This window comes from Acinonyx jubatus, chromosome B4 (assembly GCF_027475565.1).
Source record: "Acinonyx jubatus isolate Ajub_Pintada_27869175 chromosome B4, VMU_Ajub_asm_v1.0, whole genome shotgun sequence".
NCBI classification, from domain to species: Eukaryota; Metazoa; Chordata; class Mammalia; order Carnivora; family Felidae; genus Acinonyx; species Acinonyx jubatus.
The window spans coordinates 55,959,709-55,983,315 of record NC_069387.1 but is presented as its reverse complement, the minus strand read 5'-3'; the positions used below and the strand labels follow the sequence as shown (position 1 = coordinate 55,983,315).

The window sequence follows — 23,607 nt, the reverse complement described above, 5'->3', positions numbered from 1 at the left end:
AAACTGTAATGAGATGTCACCTTATACCTGTCAAAATAGCGAAAATCAAAAAAGATAAATAACAAGTGTTAGCAAGGATGTAGAGAAAAAAAAAACCCTTTATGCACTGTTGGTGGAGTGTAAATTGGTGAAGCCACTGTGGAAAACAGCATGGAGGTTTCTCAAAAACTTAAAAATAGAAAAACCATATGATCCAATAATTCCACTATTAAGAGATTAATTTATTTAGCCAAAATTCAAATGTATAGTTTTAAAATAAAGAATAACTGCTACTAGGTTCAGAATACTGAAAATCCTCACGACGAAGTCCTCCTGTAGGTAGATTCATATGGAAATCAACATAATTGTCATAAAGATGTTGGTAAGGATGTTATTAGAGTGAGGGAGCTGTATGAATTTGGTATTTATAGCTAATGCACCTACAACAATAAGGATGGGCCTGTCTTATGTAGGCTGTAACTTTAGGCATCCATCTCTACCTTACTCATGTACCCAGGTCCTTGATCATTTTGGCTGAGTCTACTTTTCTGCTCCTTTCTTCTATTCTTCCATCCTCAGTCCCCCTTCCACACACACCCCCATTTTTCATGCCTAGAATTCCTCTCTGACTGACATTGTTTTTAGATATGTTAATATACCCTCAAACAAGTGACATTAAATTCTTAAGGACCTTAGGAACCAGTCTGCTTTTTCATAACTCTGATTTTGTCTATTATGTTTTAATCCTGGGGTTTTTTACTTCTCTCTTAGAAAATTATATTTTTTTCTACTAAATTCTTGGAAAAAGCATGGACCCCCCATCTACTCAGTCCTTATGTCTACCTAGTTGAAGATGGCACAAGATATAAGCTTATATAGAAGAGTGTGATTCTAAACTACTTTTACAAAAGCATATGTATATACATACATTTAGGTCTATACTTCTATCGTCCATTCTAAACCTTTCCTTAATGTTGAAAACTGAAGACATACTGGGATACCTCGTGATACGCCAATGGAGATTAGAATGAAGTTGACGTTTCTGATTTGTTGCATGCCTTGAATGTGCTAGATGTAATGCCGTGCAAATGTCTGGTTTGTAATAAAAACCATATATATTCAGTCTCACCATCAAATTCCAGTCGTCGTGTTAATGTAAGTTGCCTTTAGTTCCTTTTAACCTTAAAACATTATTATTTTCTGTCAGTGTAACAATCATCATGACTCATTGTTTCAGTTTAACTTAGCCTAAGTAAAAGTAGTGTCTGAATTTGGCCCTTAATTTAGCTCCAGTTTTTCAAATTCTCCCAACTGTGTTGATTTAGGAATAAAGGAAAAGCACACTCTCCAAAGAAAGGCCGATTGTGTTTTAAAAGGTGGATAAGGAAAAAAAATATGGAGAGAAAGGGAGAGAGAGGAGAGGAGAGGGGAGGAGGAGAAAATAAAATATATTCAAATACTTTTAAAGTTTTACTTTAAGTGTTCAATTTTCTTTGCCTGATCTTCTCATTTTTTTGAATTTTATTTTACAGAGAGAAAGAGAGAGAGTGTGTGTGAGCATGAGAGGGGAAGAGGCAAAGGGAGAGACAGAGAGAGAGAGAGAGAGAGAGAGAGAGAGAGAGAGAGAGAGAATCCCAAGTAGGCACCACACTCAACACAGAGCTGGATGTAGATTCAATCCCATGACCCTGGGATCATGACCTGAGCTGAAATCAAGAGTCAGATGCTAAACTGAGGGAGCCACCCAGGTGTCCCTCTTTTTTCATTTTTATTAGACCACCCGAAACCATCTTCCTTCTTTTACCTTTTATCATTTCAAAGTAATTTTTGAATTACTTTAAATGCAGGAGTGATAATGGGTAACAAAATTAAACTACGCTTTGTTTTCCCCATTCTTTTAGAGGAAGGCAGTCATAGCTGTTTTTAACAATCAGACCTAGTGCACGCATGTTTTCTTTACTTCCATTCTTTCTGCAGTTATCTGTTAGCAGTGTCAAAACACGTAGATTAGAAGAGAGGCAGCTTTTAGCCTCATGGTTAGCTGGCCAAAGTGGAAGATGAGAGACAGGAAGGAAGGAAGGAAGGAAGGAAGGAAGGAAGGAAGGAAGGAAGGAAGGAAGGAAGGAAAGAAGGAAGGAAGGAAGGAAGGAAGGGAGGAAGGGAGGGAGGAAGGGAGAAAATATATCCTCCATAAAAATAGCAGTGGTTTCCATTAAAAGCACAAAAGAAAGGAAATGCAGAAAAATTGAGCTACATATTCTTCCTTGGGTAAGAAATTATACCTTTGGTACCTTGCACCCTATCCAAAATATGGGTAATGTCACCTCAGCCTTCATAGAATGATTGACACTCTGAGATGAAGAAAGAGAATCCTCAGGGGAACATGGCTGCCAAAATCACTATATGGAATAAAAGTGGTTAATAATCTTCTTGGCAAAAAGAGCTCTTCTGTTCCGTGATGGCAGTACCACCAATTCTTCCCAGGAATTTCCTCTTCACTTTCTGCACATCCAGCACTAGTTCGGCAGGCCTCATCTCCCCAGGTCTAGAACAAAGCCTGTAAACTTACATCCCTGCAACAATTCTCACTCCCTACCAAGACATGCTGTTTTACTGTGCCCCTCTCAGGGTTTCAAATGCCACTCTTATTATTTTACAGTCACATTTAATACTTTATTTTTGTTTTGTTTTGTTTTAAAGTTTGTTTATTATTGAGAGACAGAGAGAGACAGAACGTGAGTGGGGGAGGGGCAGGGAGAAGGAGGACAAGAATCTGAAGCAGGCTCCAGGCTCTGAGCCATCAGCACAGAGCCCGATGCGGGGCTCGAACCCACTAACTGCGAGATCATGACTTGAGCTGAAGTCGGATGCTCAATTGACTGAGCCACCCAGGTGGCCCTGTACAGTCACATTTTTTTAACTTTTTTTTTAATGTTTTTATTTTATTTTTGAGAGAGAGACAGAGCATGAGTGGGGGAGGTGCAGAGAGAGAGAGGGAGACACAGAATCCAAAGCAGGCTCCAGGTTCTGAGCTGTCAGCACAGAGCCTGACATGGGGCTCGAACTCACAGACGGTGAGATCATGGCCTGAGCCGAAGTCAGACACTTAACCGACTGAGCCACCCAGGCGCCCCTACAGTCACATTTAAAACACTTCTGTGGCTGTATGTGGTTCATGTCATCAAATGCACTCTTAGACCACCTTCCCAAGGACTCCAAAATATGGTTGATTTTATTGCTTATTATTCATCAACTATCTACCCAATATATTGCCAAGTAGAATTTTTCTACTTATTGTATGTGCTTTCTCACTCTATCTCCTGGTTTTATGTTATTGTTCTAGTGTTCTTTGCTGATTTAAAATAAATACTGCCTCATTCCAGAGTTTGGGCTAATTTTAGCCCTGACATATTTCTTTCTTCTCTATTTCTCATCACACTCAAGATCAGGATCCCCTGGTTAGTACTTTTTTTTTTTTTTTCCTTTGCTTTATGTATAGCAGCTTTCCTTAAAAAATCTCTCTGGCTATATCGTAAGATCCTTGAAAGCAGGAACCAATCTCTTACAATTAAAAAAAAAAAAACTACAAAATGCCTGATTGTTGAGCTTACTTTTTTGACTTATTGGTTTGTGGTTTGGTTTTTTTTCCCTCTTAGTGACATACAATCTGTACTCTTAATGGGAAAGCTCAAAATTCAGTTTCAAAATTAAGGAAAAATGATTGCCATTTCTGCTGACACAAAGCTGTTAGGGATTAAAAAGCTTTCATTTAAATAAGTAATTTTTTAGATGCATTACTTCTATTTAATGCATAAAATGTTGTAGTATCCAAATTTTGCAGGTAATCCTAATATGACTATATCAATCTTTATTAAAAACAGACCTTAAAATTTTTATCAAGAGACTACAGACAAATCAACATTGATTTAGGGAAAGTTGCTTGGATCATCATGATGCCTGTTAATGATCAATATTGAACATTATCCTTCAAACACAGACGCATACGCACACCCTCACAATCACACTCAAAAACACAAAACTCTTATCTAGTTAAAACACAATACGCTGGATTATTAGGTTATTTACCAGTTTATATGTATATATCACTTTATGTGTACATGTATTTATATTTATGCATGTGTGTCTATGTAAAAAAATAGGGAAATTTCCTAAAGCCAGATGCTTGAGATAAAAACAAAAAAAAACAATTGCCAGAAAACTAAAATAATAAGAATTTATCATGCAATTAATTTTAGGTCAGTGTTTCTTACTCAGAGTTCACTTTGTGTCAAACCCTGAAAAAATTTACTTCATCTTTGGACTAGAAATAGTTGTAGCAAAGGATATGACTGTATTATAAGGATGCATGTTAAAACCACATGTATCTTCCTCACAGTCCATGAATTTAATAAAAAACTGCCAAACTAAGCCTGATTGGTTATTTGTGAAATTTGTGTATTAGGATTTATTAAAATTCTTTCGGTATTTGTTCATTTATTTTCGTCATGTGAAAGTACTTGTTGGCACACACTGTGTAGCAAGTCTCAAAGTTTTAGAGTGGTCTGAGACCATTCAGAGAAAATAAAGTCAGGTGATTTTATTGGATGCAGATGATATAATAAGTGTAATCCCTCCCTTTTGCAATTATCTGAATTTGCTCATGAATTTGCTCTTGTGGTTGAAGTATCATGAGGAAAAATTCAGCATTTCTCAAAATAGTATTTGTTAATACTCAATAAAGTGAGAGCACTGTTAAATGATTATTTGTGAAAACTACCATTTTATAAGTTGAGGTACAATAGTCAAACATTAAAAATCACTGTGGAATAGTTTTACTGTGAAACTGTCTTATGCTGGAAGAAATAAAGCCACACATTGGTCATAAACTTGGGATGATTTCTCTAGTACATTTTTTTTTCCTATCTGGTAAAATGACTTACTAATCTTACATTTCTTGCATTCACTTCGATTGTACTCTCATCTGACCATTTTCATCTGAGATGCTTTGCTCTCATTTGTGTGGAGTGGGGACGAATGGGGTCTCAACCAAGTTCTACCCAGCGGGTTCAGTGCCCCAGTTTCAGACACCTAATTCAGGCCCTTTTAAAATTATAAACCATTTAGACACATGGTTTCTGCCGTGAGCCTCACCACTCTGTTATGGAGAAGACATGAAACTTCTCATTCTCTCTCTCCAATCATCTACAACTCTGAGTGACAGAATTACAACACGAGATCACTGCACTGGATCACACCATACAATCTGGCTCCCCTAGCCCTTACTGCTAAAGGAGGGAAATTAAGCAATCTGATTATGTCAGTTCACACTTACATTCATTCAAAGCCTTACTATCTCTTTATTTGGGTATCAAAGGTTCTTTATGGTGTGACCTCTCTGTACCTTTCTAGTTATAGTTGTCTCCACTTTTGATATCCATCTTATGCCCTAGATATATAAAATGTCTTTGGATTTCTTGAACATGCTAGACTCTCTTTTGTTACCATGCCCTTTTCTGTATTACTTCCTCTGCTTGGGTGATATTGTCCTCTTAATTCACATGAAAACTCCTTTTAGCTTTCAGAAGTTGGCTCAGTTAACCTAGTTTTACTTTGCATACCTTCTTGTATTAATATCCTTCCTTCCCTGAGTCAGACAGCCTCATTCTGTGTTTCATAGCATCCTGAACATCCTTCCGTCATAGCTGCTAGTACAGTGGTAATTATGAGTCTAACTGGTGTTTTTAGGTCAGGAAATATATCTTTCATCTTTGTCATTACAGTGTATATTATAGTGATTGACACACTGTGGGCATAGAATAACAGAATAAATATTTGTTATATAAGTTATCTAATGAACAATAGGCATTTATATTCTCAGTACTTAACTCATGTTAATTTTTAAAGAGATTATAAAGATTGGAATATTGTGTACAATTTTGTTTTAGAAAATGAAGTCTAGGAAAGATATATATATAACTTATTCTTGCCTCTGTATGCATAGTAAAGTGCAGATTTGGTGTTGGATTCATCTTTTAAAAGAATACAATAGAATCCCATTTAAACTGGGTTTAGATTCTAAAGTCAGTGGGAAGGATAGAATTAGCCTTGGAAATACCTCGGGAACACGTCACAGTGGAGACTGACACCGCTGTCATTTGGTCAGTCGATGAAAGTATTGCAATGTGTTTCTGTTTCTTTGGTCATGTCTCAAATGAACTTGTTGAGTTTCATAACGAATGAAATATATGTGTCATTAGACATGGAACCCCCCTTTGGCAGACTGAGATACTCAAGCTGGGAGAAGCAAACAGGAACTGAGACCAACAGAGGGAAGAGCAAGCAGTCTCAAATCACAGGTGTCAATGTAGTGTACCATATCATGGGCAGTGACAAACAGAATCATCTGCCCTAACTTGCTAGGTTTTTGCCCTTATTTTTCTTTTAATTCCTAATTTAAATAAACATAGTTAAGTATTTGTATAAAGTAACTCCACAGTAAAGGAATGAAGGGTATTTTTTTGCCTTATTGACACAAATACTTGTCACGTTTTATAGATCCTTCACGAAATATATAGTTGTAGATATAAGTTAAATGTATGTGCAGTAAGAAATTGTGTGTGTATTTGTGTATGTGCATACAAAAACTTGGGAACAGAAGCAGACATGATGGTCAATGGTGATGTCTTTCTGACGTTATTGATGCATCCAGAAAAAGGCTAAATTCATCCAAAATTAGAAAAATGTGAGCCCAAAATCATTCAAAAGACAAGGAAATTATATGGCTATTAGTTTCCTATAACCTATGCTGTTCTGATTACTTTCTTGATATACTTAATCAGAGATAACATGTATAGCCCTGCCTATATAATCCCAGTATACCTGTCTTCACATATAGCATTTATGAGAGAGAATTATGAAACTTGGATAATGAAAATGTATCATCTTATACTTTAGTTATGGGTAACTTGAATAATGGTGTTCCCACACATCTGGAATGACTTCCAAATCGTACATAACCTTGAGTCATCTTAAAGCAAAGAGGATCTCTTAGAGTCTGGCAGAAATTCATATACTCATTCATTCAACAAATCCTTTTATGTATCTGATATATGCTAGGCTTAAGTTTAGGAAATGGAAATACATAGTGAACAAGACAGATAAGTCCCAGTTCTCCTAGAGCTTATAGTTTAGTAAGAAGGAAGAGAAAAAAATATAAATGAATAGATAAGAAGATTTCCATTAGAGATAAGTGCTATAAAAAATAAAGAGAATTTGATAGAAATAGAGTGGAGTGATAGTAGGGATATATTGCTTTAGATGGCAAGTTAAAGAAGGCCTTTCTGAAAAGGTGAAATATGAGTTCAGGATAAGAGGAATCAGTCATGTGAAGTTTTTGGAGAAGAGTGACTGAAATAAAGCGAACACAGAACTCAAAGTGGAAACACACAGCAGTGAGGGTGGACTTCGCTAGTTGGAGAAATGTCATGATGGCCTCAGTGGCTAGTGCATGTAGGAAGAGTAGCAGAAAACGAGTGAAGAGATGAACAGAGGCCAAAGCTTATATAACTCTGTAGACCTTGGAGAGAGTTTTGGATTTTATTCTAAGCACAAATAACCAGGGATACCCTTGAGAACTCAGAAATCATCACCAACAGGAGCTCGGAATGGTATTGTATTATGTGCACTAAATTCTATTTGCAGTGTGTCACCTATCATTAATGTTAGTAGGCTGGGTGAGTCAGTATGGTTACTGATTAAGAAAGCAAACTTTGAAAATCAACAGATAGGAATTTGAATCCTGGCTTATTTCCTCACTAGGTGTGTGTCCTTAAGAAATTACTAAATCTCAATTTCCTCTGTAAAACAGGTGATTATAATGGTACCTACCTCTGAAGGCTGTTATAATAATTAAATGGCATAATTGCATAAACCACAGCACCATACATAAAGTCAATAAATATTAAGGATATTAGTAGTAGTAGTAGTAGTAGTAGTACTAAAATAGGGAAGAGAGACAATGCCTAATGTGGCTCCAAACTACACAATATTCATGATATTTAGAGCATTTATTAAACTGATTTGGGATTACAAATTTGTCTCTTTGGTTTTATAAGTTTTTTTCATTTGATAAGCAATATATGTTTTTCATAGCCATTACAAATGCAGAATCTTTTATAAGGAAAATTATGTTTTGCATACACACAAAAGGAGATAGGTAGCTGATTTTTGCATATTCTAAAAGAGCTGGGGGAAATCTTCCTATAGAGCCATGGATTCAGATTAAAGATGTATCCCCAAAAAAATATTTTAAGTAGTTAAATATATATCTATGTAGGTTATATATTATTTTCTTCATATTTCTCCACTTAGCTGGTGTAATAGTCCAACATTATTATTATTATTATTATTATTATTATTATTATTATTCTCCTTAGAGAAAATGGCCTGAGGAACCAGATTCAGTTTAGGGACTGAGGACTCCTCAATGCAGAATTGTTCTTTTCCTCAGTGTGATAGAATGTGAAGAATTTCTTATCTGCCTTTACTTTCTCTCTTTGCCATGCTGATGCCATCAGAGTAGAATTCTAACAGGAATCAAAACATTCATAATTTTCCATGATTTAAAAAATTTTGGAGAAAAAAAAAGGAAAAAAATGTAATTATTACTTTTCAATGCCAGTCTTTTGTATTATCCAAGACTTGAATGAAATGCATTAGATACATATTCTGGCTAATTCCATTTATAATTCTAGGCAAAATATATAAGAGTAGAATTTCTTTTTTTGTCCTTTTCCTTACCATTGTCCAGATGTAAGCCCAGATCAAAGTATCAGTTTGTTGAAGAAAATACATGTATTTAAACACACAGATAGCTTCTTGGAGTCACTAGTTCTAGACTACTGCGGAACAATAAAATTGCTTTGCTTACAGCTATATTCACAACAGAGGTAAGAGGGTAACGTGATGATGTTGCTGAAGATGACAGAGATGCTGATAGGAGGTCTCCTCAAACACTTAACGTGTGGTAGACGCCATGCTAGTCTTTGTCTGTCTCTGTCTCCCTCCCTCTCTCTCTTCCTGTAAGGCAAGCAGGTATCATAATTCACTTTTAAAAGTGAGCACACTGCGGGCACCCGGGTGGCTCAGTCGGTTAAGCATCCGACTTCAGCTCAGGTCATGATCTCGCGGTCTGTGAATTCGAGCCCCGCGTTGGGCTCTGTGCTGCCAGCTGAGAGCCTGGAGCCTGTTTCGGATTCTGGGATTCTGAGTCTCCCTCTCTCTCTCTGTCCCTCCCCCACTTGCATCCTGTCTCACTCTCTCTCAAAAATAAATAAACACAAAAAAAATTAAACAAGTAAAAGTGAGTGCCCTGAAACTGGTTACCTAGATTGCCTAAGACCACTTGTTAGTAAAGAACAGCACCAAGATTCATACCTAGTTCTGACTCCAAACTTTCTTCTCCCTCTACTACATTACCGTTGATCAAGTCATGGAATGGATTTGTTCAGCTACCTGCAAATGGCAGCCTTACTCCACTTGATTCATATTAACATTTTAATGTTTTATGTTGATAATTAGGTTTCCTGTTGTCTTTCATGGCTGGTACCTTTGTATCTCCAAAACCTGCCATAAAGTAAAAAGTCCACTTTGTTTCCCCTTTTTAAAAGATCAGCAACAAGTTACAATTTAATGCAAGGACCCTGGTAATAATTAAAGGGCTGCAGAGAGTCTTTATAGTTACAATTTACAGTTTTGTTTTTCAGCATACATTCTTTTCTTCCAATCCACATCACCACTGGATTTGGTGTACAAATTACTTCAAATTGCAGATGAGGGTCAAGAAATTAGGAGTGTTTATGCTTTTAGATATAAAATAACCAAAATAGTCATGCTTAAAACTCTTAGCTGGGATTAATAATGATATAAAGGAAGCCCATAGGAGAATTCAAAATGTTGGGTATTTATATCACAAAGTTGAGTTGCAGAAATAAGATTAGACTTCTTTTTTTTTTTTTTTTATGTATATTTACCTTACAGAGAGAGAGAGAGAGAGAGAGAGAGAGAGAGAGAATCCTAAGCAGACTCCACACTGCCAGCGTGGAGCCCATGGTGGGACTCCAACTCACGAACCATGAGCTCATGACCTGAGCTGAAATCTAGAGTCTAATGCTTAACCAAACAAGTGACCCAGGTGCCCCAGACTTCTTTATTAGAATAGTCTTTCTGCTACTTTTGCTTTGCAAATTGCTAAACATAGATGCTGAATAAATGAAAAATGATATTATTAATAAGCCATTCAAATATGTAGAATTCTTGAAGATAATGATTTACTTGAAGAGGCACAAGTTGTTATGAGCTCTGTCACTCACTGAGCTGCTCAAGATTTGGTTATTTGAGCACTACATTGCTTATAAATATGGAGATGTGAAGGAGAACAATGATGACAAATACATAAAAGTATTGTATTGAGACACTTTACTTTGAGAAACTCATTTAATACCTTCAGTAGCCCTAGATTGTAGGCATATTAAGCATATACTAACTTTGCAGGTGAGGATACTGGGGCATGGGAAGTTAAGTAATTTTACAAGATGTCTAAACTTACAAATGAAGGAGAAAGACTCTGGCTACAAAGTACCTGCTATTAACAACTAAAAATAGGATTTTGCAGGAATTAAAAAGAATTATATATAAAGCACTTAAAAGTTCACATCACTTAAGCTCTCAATTAGTAGTTGTTAGTATTACTATTGCTTGGCTCTTATTATCATTATAATACATGATTATATGAATGTTTTTATTGTGGGCTTAAAGGGTACTTTTTCTCTTAATTATACATAAAGAAAGGCCTCCAAATATTAAAGATGTGAGTGATTTTGCATAATGTCATTCTTAGTTCTAGCCAGCTCTTTCATTAAATGTTGATGTGATTTTTATATATTCCAATGACTATCACTTAGGTTTCTAGAAGGAATCTGTATTATTGATTTTAAAGATAAAAAGCCTCAGTGGAGGAGATAAGCTTACACTGTGTAAAACACCAGTTAACACCAAGCATGGGATAAATAAAAGGCCAAAGATCAAGGCATCAATGAAAAAAAAAATGCCAACTCCTTCATAACTACCTGATATTTCTACCATTTCTCTGATTCTGTTTATTGAGTTGGAAGGTACTCACTTAGGAATTTCAGGTTTGTAGAGATTTAGGAAAAGTACTTGACATTCTATTTCTGTTGTTTAAATTTCCATCATAACCACTTTGTATTAAAGGCAGGCATGCAAATATGCGGAAAAATTGTAGGTCTTCTTGAACTTTGAGACGTCCATTTTGACAAAGGGGAAGGCACACGTTTGGAAAAATTTATATGTGCCCCTTCGGTTTGGGTGCTAGTCTGACCTGCCAAACTTCAGAATTTTCACATTTTTAATATACCAAGGTGGGTTAAAACAGCCCATTAGTATAAGGCGTATTTTTGAAACTGTTGACATTTGGCTACTGTTCTTTCATCCACTGTTCCGCAGTCTTGACAGAAACTTGGTTTAACTTGCAGAGAGAAAGTGAAAGACAGAGAAAGGTGTCTATACGAAATGCCCCAGAGAGAAGCCGAACTCCTGTAAGGCAACATGTAGGCATTGAGTGTGACACTGTATTAACCTTTTTAATGGATGTATGTAATAAAGTGACATGTAAATGGAGCACAAGGGGAGATATGACACTATATCTGGAAAAGGATAAAACAGTTGGTTGAATACTGGGCTATTATAGCAGTTTGCAAACCTTGGATAAACTCAGTCAGCGGTTGTATAATTGGTTATTCAATCCCGACCCTTGTTCACAGCTCAAAGCCAGGAACACTGAGACCTGTTGCCAATTTGAGTGAATATAGTGACTGTACTCGGCCGGGGCCTAACATTGGAGCCGGGCCTTTTCCTGTGGGCCGGTTTCCACCATGTCTGGGACTGGCTCAGCGACAGTGGGTCTTTTGTTGTGAAAGGCTGGCTGGTACTCCCCTCCTTTGCAAAATGTCTAACAGCTACACAAATATAAGAAAATAGGAAAAGGGACTTACTGTAGCTTTTCTCTTAGTAAGTTACTGTGGAGTTATTAGTTTTCCTTTCTTTATTTTTCTTTTTCTTTTTTTTTTCTTTCTTTTTTGTTTTCTTTGCTCCTTTTTGGGGGAAGTCTGCGTTAAGTAAGACAACTTAAAGAGTGATAGAAAAGCCTACTTCTAGATAAGAATTGAACCTTGGTAGTCCTTGATTGGAACATGATATGTATGGAGAAATTGATAGTAATTTGATTCACAAAAATGGGTTTCTGAGAAAGGTATCTTTACTTTTCCCCCTTTCTCCTATGAATGTTCATGTACTGAGAAGATTGTTTTTACTGAATATCTCCTCCATGACAGAAAGATACAGCATGTTTATAAGCCTGTTGCATATTTAACTTTATGAAACAAGCACCCTACCCTCTCTGCCCAAACACACTGGCTGGATGCCAACAGACTAACCACTTACTGTTTCTAGTCTAGTAAAAATTGAGAAATAAATCAGTGAAGATTTTGATTTGAGTGTATGGTATAAAGAATGCCCAGTCTTCTTACAGTGCCCAATTCAGAAAGGAATCTGTAACAAGCTTGTAGTATTTGCCAGTTAGGTGCTGCTTACTGATAGGGTGACAGTTCCCAGCTGCAATCAATTATGCTTCCATTATTTCTGTTGTTTAAACATGCCTCGGAATACCAGTTCGAAGCATTTCGCAAAATGTATCTTCGTTCCAAAACGAAGTAAAGAGCATTTTAAAAAAGGAAAAGGAAAATACATTCTGAATCGAGATTTTTTTTCCCTGAGAGTATTTATAATCTCTCTGCCACCCCTCTCACCTCCCTGATTCCACCTCACACACCCAGCATTTATAAAATCACACACACAACACATAGTGTTTGATTTAATGCTGGGTTGCAATTCAATCAAGAGACTGCTGAGGTCATATAATATAAATGGCTACAGTACTTCTTGGCTCAGTTATAGCCTTGATCATTCAGGGCTTTGTTTTTGTTAATTGAGTAGCCTCCTGCTGGGGGGAGCTCCTAAATATTTTGGACTATATGTCACGAAAAAGAATTTGGAGACTAGAAGGTAGTGCTCTGGGGGGTGGGGGGTGGGGGGTGGGAGGAGGTGAGTTTCTGCAGTGGACACGGGAAAAGGAAAGACGTAGTTCTGAAACCATGACAGGACAAAGGAAAAAAAAAGCAAATTGTTTTTGAATAGAAAATTAATCATTGAAAAGGGACTGGCTATTGTGAGGCAAACATAAAAATAGAGGGAGCATTTAACTTGAAATATATGAGAAAAAGCACTATAGAAACTCCAACAGAGGCATTTAATGGAAAATACACCTGGCCATCTCATTATAAGTACATCCCTGGGAGCCAAGTGTTATGAGCATTAGTAAGAAGGTGGTATTATAAAAAATTTGATTATAATCAAGCTTAATGTATTTGAGGCTTAATAAAAGTATTGTATGGCAGTAGTGAGTATCATGGCATAATGGAGACCTCTTAGTATCGGATTGTTCGTAAGTATTGTATTTCATAATGTTGATCTGTGGAGGCCTTTACTTCCTGATGGGAAAATAGGAACTTGTATTGGAAAAGAGATCACAGAATCATAGACCTGCCCCTATTAACCCCAGAAAATGCAATTCAACATATATCTTATCATCTTAATCTCCCAAATATTCTTTTAGCTTATATTATAATACAATATTGTATATAACAAACAGATGTCTCCCCTAGGTCACTGTTGGTAATTTAGTAAATTGTAGGTGTCCAACTGGAGAGTCTAGAGCTGCTGGTGAAGAATGAATGCCTGAGATGCCTCATTAATTTAATGTAGGTAAGAGGCCGGTGGGCTTAAAGGATTTGGTAGTAGCCCCATTGAGAACTACCTAACTGTAATTCAAATAGTGTGGAATAAACTTTTTTTTTCCCTATTATTTCTTCCCCTCCATGCTGTGAAAGCTCACTGATCATTATTTTTTAGGCACTTAATGTGTCACGATGAAAAACAGAAAGGCTGAAATATGTATGAAAACACGAGTTTCGATTAAACTCAAATCAAGTATTTTTTAAAGGTGTTGGTTTTTAGTTTTTATGCAGCTCCGTTTGGCACACAGCTCTTCACATGTTTTGAGATTTGGCTTTGCTGCTTTATAATTTTGAGGGTGCTGTGCTATAATCTGAACGATTTGCTGAGAAGAAAAGAGAGAAATAAATAGCGCAGGTTTTACATCTTGAACTCTGGACCAAAATAATAAATTGACACCTACTATATAATTGGGAAACCTGTTAGATTATGTGTCTACTTTAATGTGATTTATAAATTTTGGAAATATTCTTATAAAGAATTGAATCCCCTCATTAAACAAAGTAATTTCTTGTTTTTTGGTAGTTGCCATGGAACAATGATGTCTTTCTTTTCTCTCTAGAAATGGAACAGTTCTTTTTTTTTTAATTTCATGAACATATTTTTTAAGTAGATAATGTACCTTTTAACATTAACTCCTTTTGAATAGTAAAGATCAGGTTGGATGATTATACATTTATTGCAAACACAAGTTTAGTGTACCAAATTTCTTGCAATAAATTATTAGCCTTCTGCAAATAAGATTATAGACGGCTGCAATACTTAGAGTGATTTATTTGTCATGCTTCTAATTCAACTGAAGATCTCAACTATTATTGGAACACCTTAATTCATAAATATGATTAAATAAATGTTTCTAATTTATCATCATTGTTAACAATATTTTATCTGAATCTTCATTCTAGAGGAGTTACAAGATTTTTCCAAATAGTTGAGGGCACTGAAGGCTTTTTGTAACCATCTTCAGTATTCATCCCAGGGTTCACTTTGGGTGAGAGAGCTAATGTTCTGTCACAGAGACCTCTTGGGGCTTAAATGTATTCTGCACCTTTTTGTGAGAACTAAGATAGCAGGTTCTTGGGGCTTTCATGTCCCTCAGGGAAAATTCCCAGAGATATGAACACTTTTGAATTTCTGACATGTGCAACACAGAACCTTTGTAGCTTTCATAAGACTATTCCCAAGTTTGTAAAAACTTGTTCTATGACCCCCAGGTCCGAAAATTGGGTAGTCTGTCACTTTACTGGATTCATCCATCCTTTGGGGATGAAATACTAACCTAGATCTTAATTTTTTCATTGCTGACATTGGAACTTCACCAAAATCCTTACACTGTTTTAAATAAGTTTTTTCCCTACCTTTCTTAATTTTATTCTATTAAATCAATAAGTCATTAGGAAAGCATAGGCTACATGTCATTGTATGGTGAATATCCCTCGAGCCCCTGCTATCCCCACCTACTTTTTCTCTTCTCATTTTTTTTTTTCAATTTACTCGTTTTGAGAAAGGGGGGTGGGCAGAGAGAGAGGAAGAGAGAGAATCCCAAGCAGGCTCCACACTATCAACCCAGAGCCGGTCACAGGGTGCAAACTGTGAGATCATGACCTGAAGTGAAATCAAGAGTCAGACACTTAACCAACTGAGCCACCCAGGCACCCCTCTCTTCTGATATGTTTCTAACAAGATAAGTGAGTTCAAATTATATATAAATTTGATATTAAATATATGTACATGTGAAAGAGAAAGATTTGGGGGATGTATATCTCCATTGTTTATTCCATACACGAGAAGTAAGTCGTTTTTTGTTTCTATATATCACATGGTTTTTGACCTCTTCTTTTGCATTGAATTTTAATATATAAGTAAACATAAATGCTAATAAAACTCCCAAACGTTAAACTCAAGCACAAGACACAGAGGGGACATTCAACAGACAGCTCTTTCCTTTTCTGTTCTCTCTCTGGATATTTCTGTCCTTTCAAATGTTTTCCCTTTAGTTACTGGATTTGGGACATGATTCTATAGATGGTATAGACTGATATATTTAAGAATATAGAAAAAGTAAGCAGCAATAGTCCTGTGCTGTAGAAATTCTTGTTAACTATATTCAAGGTATAGATTATTTTATTTTCTACCATTAATACCAATATTAGTCATTGCTTATCCTCTCATTTCTTTAAATGAATAATCAGGATATTATCCCATCATTCTTCCTGATTTACCACATTGCTTGTAACATTATTCTGCTGTTCTTTTCTGAACCTGCAGACCTTTAGTTCTCAACCTGAAAAGAGGATGCCCTTGTCATTTAGCTGACATTTCAAGAGTTTCTCTTCTTTCTTTGCTGCTGACATAAACATATGAACCTCTTATATTATGTAGGTGGTATATTACTTTGAAGTATATATATATATGTACATATTTATTTATATATGTATTTGTTTATGTATGAAATATGTGGTCACATGATTAGTGGTCCCTTATTTAAGATTTTTAAACAAAATTTTTGTTCCCAATACTCCAGTAATAATAATTCTCCCTTTTCACCCTTTTTAATAAATAAAATATATATTAGCTCCTGGTAGTTCATTATTGTATTTCACTGTGACTTTTTTGAATGACTCTATGTCATCCAGGTATAAAATAGAAAACTATTAGAGTTTATTTGAATTTTTTTAGTCAATGATATTTAAATTATTACTCAAATGACACTGTGATATTAGTAAAGTTATTTTACCTTTCTAAGAAGAATTCAATATATTCTATTTCACATCTTAACCATATGAAAAAAGTTTTCAAGCTTCTGAAGATTTAATAGAATTTTTATCCGTATTGTTATACCCCATTATCAGTGTTTACTCATCAAAAAAAAATTACCTCAGGTCTCAGGAAAGTACAGATTCCTGGATTCAAACAAGACATAAAGAACCATTTAAAGAAGCTTCCCTATGGGGGGCCTGGGTGGCTCAGTGGGTTAAACACCTGACTTCAGCTCAGGTCATGATCTCACAGCTCATAATTTCAAGCCCCATGTTGGTCTCTGTGCTGAAAGCTCAGAGCCTGAAGCCTGCTTTGGATTCTGTGTCTCTGTCCCTCCCCTGCTCATGCTCTGTTTCTCTCTCTTTCTCTCTCAAAAATAAATAAACATTAAAAAAATTTAAAATAATAAAAATAAAGAAGCTTCCCTATGACTATGAACTTTAGGTGGATAGGGTCCGCTTCTGTTTTGCTCCTGTTAATATCCCCCATGGCTGTAAAAATATATAGTACATGCTCTTTGTCGAATTAATCCATTCTACTATTCTTATCCATATTCTTATCTTTTAATTTAACTTTATATTATTAGTGTGATTTAACTCATACAATTAGTATGTGTTACAGACAAGATGAGAAATTGGTCCCATTTTTGGAAAGAATTTCTTAGTAGAATTTTTTATAGCTGGTTTGATTGATAAATGGTAGCCTATTTTGTTTCATTTCATTTCATTTTAATTCATTTCATTTCATTTCACATTGTTTATTTATTTATTTAGAGCAAGTGCTTATGCGTGAGAGTTGGGAAGGGGTAGAGAGAAAGAGGGAGAGAGAGAATCCCAAGTAGTCTCCGTGCTGTCAGCACAGAGTCTGATGGAGGGCTTGATCTGATGACCATGAGAAATCTCATGATTTCTGAACCAAAATCAAGAGTCAGACATGTAACTTTCTGAACCACCCAGGCGCCCCAACAATAGACTATTTTAGAACTCTTTAGGGTAATATTACCATAATAGCACTTAGAAAAAAAGTCTACTGACACATTTATTAACTGTTCATTAATATAATATTTAAAATGAGGCGTGTTCTCTTTGTTTTTGCTTCAATAAATGGAACAATAGAAGAGCAATTCTGTGACACTGTAGCGATTTTCAATCAAAGGTTTAGTGTCTGGTCATTGATAGTCTATACATCTTTCTCAGAAGATTGAGTTTCTTGAGGTGCAGAGGCCACATCTTAGTGCCTGTCATGGTGCCACAGTAGCAACTTAATAGGTGATTATTAAGTAAATAAATGAATAAATGGATAAAGTATAAGGCTACCTAATCTGTGTGCATGTATGTGTGTGAATTCTGCAAAATAATGAAAATGGCAGTATCCAATTTTTTAAAGTAGTCTGATAGCTCTCTGATAGTACATTATGCCACTAAAAGCAAAGATAATCATTTTGTGCATTCATTCAATTAAGAAATTAAATGACTATACTAATAGATACTACATGCCCAGTTTTATACCTACTGACTTTAACACTGAGCATGGTTTAAGTCTCTGGTGATACAGGACAAGTAAAAATGAACTATGCTTTTTCACTTTTTCAATTTATCTAGACTTTTAAAAAATTTTTATTTGCTTCCTTTATATCTTTTTTTTCACTTGTTCTTCCTTAAATGCAAATGCTTCTTAAAGAGAACTCTTACAGGTTGACTTTTTTCCTTAACTCTTCTGCATTTTGTGGGGGTCACAGCGTAACACAGCTAACACATGAAACTGAAGCTTTCGTTGTTGATTAGATGGTGTCTAAGCTGGTGAACATTAAATGCCATTTTGCAAATATAAGTATTGTATTTTCTCATCTAAAATTACTCCAAAAATGACATGATCCAAAATCCATGAAAGGTTATGGGAGACCAAATATAACAAGTTGTTAAGGCAGATGGACGACTTTGGTTGAGAAGGATATGTGCAAATTTAGATATATGATTTTAAGCAAATCAGAGGATATTTTTCTTAATTTTAAAAACTGATGCTATGTGTCAGAACATAAAGATATAATTTGAATTGTAAGTAGCTTTTCACCTCAACTGTGCATCTACCTGCATATCACAATCTCTGATTTATCATATGAATCATGTCAGTTTTTATTGTTCATATCTTTTCAGGCATCTGGCAAGCTGAAATTGCGATTTGTTTCCACATATGTTGTGATAGAGAAGATTCAGGATGTGTAGTGGTTTAGCATCAGGCTGTATGTGCTTTAATTCTCACTTCCAGTGGTAAAACATTCTGTCATATTTTTAAAAGTACTGGAATTCTTATTCTAATATACTTTAAGCGGTTTTCTATTTCTATGCTTTTTGTATCTCCCTTACCTTCCCTACCACCTACTTTCACAATTTTAAACAACAACAACAAAATTGTACAAATATCGTCATTAATTTTCATTTTCATCATGGTCTTAGATATCTAATTAAATGGATAATTATGTGAAGACATACTCTTCTATAGTAGGATGATTGCTTCATTTATAATTCAAATACATCTTTAGGTAATTTTCTTCTTAAATATATCAGGAGGTATATATAATTTGCTTACAGCTATGCATTCTTATCTTTGCTAAGCTGTGATATGTTTAAGCTGTCTTAAGCTCCTGTTTGTAAATTTGTCTTGTGAAATTGAGACTTGGATTTAATGGGGTGCCTGGGTGGCTCAGCTGGTTGAGCATCTGACTTTAGCTCAGGTCAGGATCTCATGGTTCATGGGTTTGAGCCCCATGTTGGGCTCTGTGCTGACAGTTCAGAGCCTGAAGCCTGTTTCAGATTCTGTTGTCTCCCTCTCTCTGCCTCTGCCCTGCTCACATTCTCTCTGTCTCTCTCAAAAGAAAATGATAATAAAAAATAATAAAAAAAAAGGCTTGTATTTAATTATGGCTGATTCTCATGTACCTTTTGCCATGATTTAGTTCATACAGCTTGTCTTCTCTTTTACTTTCTTCCTCTATTTCACATATGCACAGTTGAGAAAATAGTATTTTATATAAAATGCATGGAGAATAATGGTTTTCTTGTAACTGGTGTCTGAGCAAGTTGGTTATATGATGAATAAAAATAGTCATAATTTTTTATGAGAAATGCCTTACCTTTTTAAGTTGACTGTTATTGATACATCATGAACACCTTCTTCCCAATTTTCTTTTCTCAAATTACTTTTGTGTGTCTATTCTACCCTTCTTGCTTTAGTAACTCCTTTGCTTCCTCCTGCTCTCCCCTCTGATTGTAACTAATGACTAGAACTTAATTTTCCTTTCCCCACCCACACTTTGCTGACATCATAAATTATTTGGATACAAATGGACAGTATTCATTAGCTGTGCACTTTGCTGAAAGAGCCTTACACAGGAGTGCTGCACTCTCTCATTTTTATTAAAAGTTAAAATGCTTTTGCTGTCAGGGGGGTTGGGGTAACTTAGCCATGATAGAGGACAGGGCTACAGTGCTAATAAATAAAAATAATAACTATTACGCTGGTTGAGTGACCCTGGGAAAAGAGCACTACACAGCTATTTGTTGTCCCCTTTCACTTGTCAACAGCACTGGCTTTAAAAGCTTTAGCTATTGTTGAGGATGTAATGGAGCCCATGGAAAGTTATGAAGACAACTGTCAGAAAACAATCAGGCAAAGATTAGTTGAGTATTTTTGTGTATCTGTGCTGTTTTGGGACAATTCTTACATTAACCTACGGCAAGTGACAACTGTCCTTTTCCTTCTCATGATACTACGCCTTTTTCTATATCATCCTTATTGGCTTGGACCATTTGAAAAATGCATAGGAATGGTAGATAATAGAAACTAAGGGTTGTGGGTCATTGCCATAAAAAATGCACAGATAGTACTACTATCCTTGCTGAGATCTTCAAATTCTGGTTCATTTTGGTGATGGGCAAATAAAGCATATGCATGTATGTTTCATTTGATTTTGAAGTCGTTCTTTTGGGTAGTTGTATATTAAGTGGCAGCTGTCATGTTAGTCAACATTTTTTAAGTGTTACTGTGTGCTCAGCAGTGTTTTAAGAGCTTTACATAAATTATCTCCTTTAATTCTTTTGAGAATCATATGTGGTAAGTAAGTGCAGTTACTATTACTGTTTATAGGTGAGTCCATTAGAGCATAGTGAGGTAAAACTACTTGCCAAAGGTCACAAAACTAGTAAGTGATGGAATCATGTCATTTGATATTAGTTGTTCTTTTTTTTTTTAATACCTAATAGCCCAACATAAGTGAGATTTTGTATGTGAGAAATACCTCTTTGCAACTATTTCTTGAAATGCTACCCTCAAATTGCATGTTATTTTTGCTGACATCTAATATTTGAAACAAGGACAAAACAAAGTGTTGCATGAAAATATACTTACTTTCTGAGTGATAGAATAGATACAACAGTATAGCTCCATAAGTTTCTCTTTCAAATGGATTTTTTTTCTTTTTGCCTAGAAAATACAGAGCCATCTTGTGAGGAGTAAACCCAAGGTTATCGATATGTAGCATTTATATCATATTGATTATGGCATGTTTAATCATGCGATAAAAAAAATATTCTTCTAGAATGTGGTATAAGATTGAGTATAATTGGGCAGGTGTGTTAATAGTTTCGACTTGTGCAACAAGAAAATTTAAGCTTGTAAATATTGATTTAAACATTTCAATAGTCCAAAAACTGATTGCATATTAAACATTTTAAAACTTGAGTCAGCAGGCCAATTTTTTTTTTCTTTCTGTTAACAAGCTCTTATTAACTTTCAAGTGGAAACAAACAAGTATTTTGGCACCACTAAAAGTAAAGTATTTGTCGAGCTTAATTCACTTTAGAATAATTACATATAAAAATGAGGCTTATTGAAATTCTAACGCTTTGGAATTTCAGATGTGTTTCTCTTGTGTGTTGTGGTATTTATTATTTCTTAATGTTTCCTAGAAGAACTTGACATTTTCAGTGGCTGACTAGCTACAGTGCTTGGCTAATGGGAATCTTGCAAGGGCTTGTGGTCTTCAATAGACAAATAACTTTTCAGACATATAAAAGTTTTCACATTACTTCCATAACATAGTTTAATATTTTCCCCCAAATATTGTCTAGGCCAGTGCATATTGTCCACATGAATTAAACTCGTACAGATAGTTGATTTCCAGATTCAGCCCAATATTCCCCTCGAAAATAATCTTATTATCAGTAATTGAATAATTAAATAACAGTACATTGAATTGTAATTAGCTTTTTGAAGAAAAATATATTTGGCCAAGTGTTCTAACTTGTGTTTATTCTTCAACTTTATGCTGGCCGTCAAGTGAAAGCTTCCAAGGGGAGAGTGTTGAATTAATGAAACATGATTAAGAGATTAGGCACCCAGGGGTGGCTGGGTGGCTCAGTCAGTTGGGCATCCGACTTTGGCTCAGGTCATGATCTCATAGTTTGTGGATTTGAGCCCCTCGTTGGGCTGTGTGCTGACAGCTCAGAGCCTGGAGCCCTTTTTGGATTCTGTGTCTTCCTCTGTCTCTCTGCTCCTTCCCCACTCATGCTCTTTCTCTCAAAAATAAATAAACATGAAAAAAAAGAGATTAGGCACCCAGATCAGCTATCATATAATAATTGTTCAAAACTAGATAAGGTGAATAAAACTGGACTAACATTTTGAAAAGGTTGACTATTATAAGAACATGTTGCTGTGTGTGGCATATTAAAAAGGACACTGAACTAGGAGTTAGGCTTCAAGTTCTACCTGTATCATTAATTAGATTTATGATATTAGGCATATTTTAACCTTAATTTACAATTTCAGTTTGTAAAATGAAGAATTTGGTCTATACCATTTATGACGCAAATTGTATTGAGCAAAACAGTTTATCTCCCCACAGTAATTTCCTTGGTCAAATATTTAAATAATGCTGTAGAATCCATAACTCATTTAAGGATTGACAGTCTTGTTAACACATAAAAAGATCTAAATGCTGTAGAAAAGAAATGTAAATTTGTGTAATTTTAATTAGATTTCCATGACAATGAAATGCTTATTTTGTTTGTTTTAGTTTTAAGTAACCAAACAATTTGGGTTTCCTTTATGTCCAATATGTTTTAGTAAATCACTTTTATGAAATGCTTATCTAGATGATATATAAAGATCCTTCCAGGTTTAACATTCTGATTCTATGGCATGAATAATCTACATATGCTCTTACTTCTTGACTTTGAAGGATGTATTGGTATATTTTGAAGTTTAGCCATATCATCGTTCCTTCCAAAGACAACTCCCATCCCTAAATGTGCATCCTATCACAAGTCAGAAATAACACAGCTTAGTTTAAGCTACAAAATTAAAGTATAAACAATGGTAGATTTGGTAAGACCTAACTCTTGGGACTTTGCTTAAAAAGTCAAATATTACACATACATATTTTTTGCTTGTTCGATTTTTCAATGAGCTCTGCCACTGCAGCTCAAGGGAGATTAAGGGGAAAAAACCTACATAAACACAAAGCAAAAACCCGAGCTTGTGTGTAAAGCTACTGCACTGGAGCGAATGTGGTTTAATTCTTGGCACTGGCAGCTTGTTGGAGAATTACAATATGTTGGCATGAGTCTCTAGGTCTCATTGTTCCAGATGAGGGAGTCAGTCTTAAGAGTGTTTGGCACTGAAGGGAAAAAGGAGTGAGAGTTATAGGGAATGAGCAGGCCCTAAAGAGGCAGGATGCTGTTGTAACAATGGCTGGCACAGTTGGGGGGGCCATTCACTGGTAGGGATTGCCATAGGCATTGATGTGAAGAAACATATGTGAGCAAAAGAGGCAAGGATGAGGAGGGAAAATCAAGCAAACATCAAAAGGGTCCTAATGGCACAAAGAGACAAAAGTAATCCAATCAGAGTCATCTTGATATTAATGGATTGACTGGTAAG

At 35.5% G+C, this 23,607-nt stretch overlaps 1 protein-coding gene across 44 annotated transcripts in view; it reads left to right on the top strand.

Annotated features, from left to right (window-relative positions):
• The window catches only part of SOX5 (SRY-box transcription factor 5), a 1,008,244-nt gene that overhangs the window by 758,271 nt on the left and 226,366 nt on the right, over positions 1–23,607 (top strand). The window contains exon 1 of one of the 44 annotated variants that reach the window (XM_053226018.1): positions 13,145–23,602. The exons of the other annotated variants lie outside the window; for them this stretch is intronic. The gene's annotated coding sequence lies outside the window, so the exon portion shown is untranslated. Of the gene's footprint in view, positions 1–13,144; positions 23,603–23,607 lie in introns of those variants that run through there. 44 annotated transcript variants of the gene reach the window in all.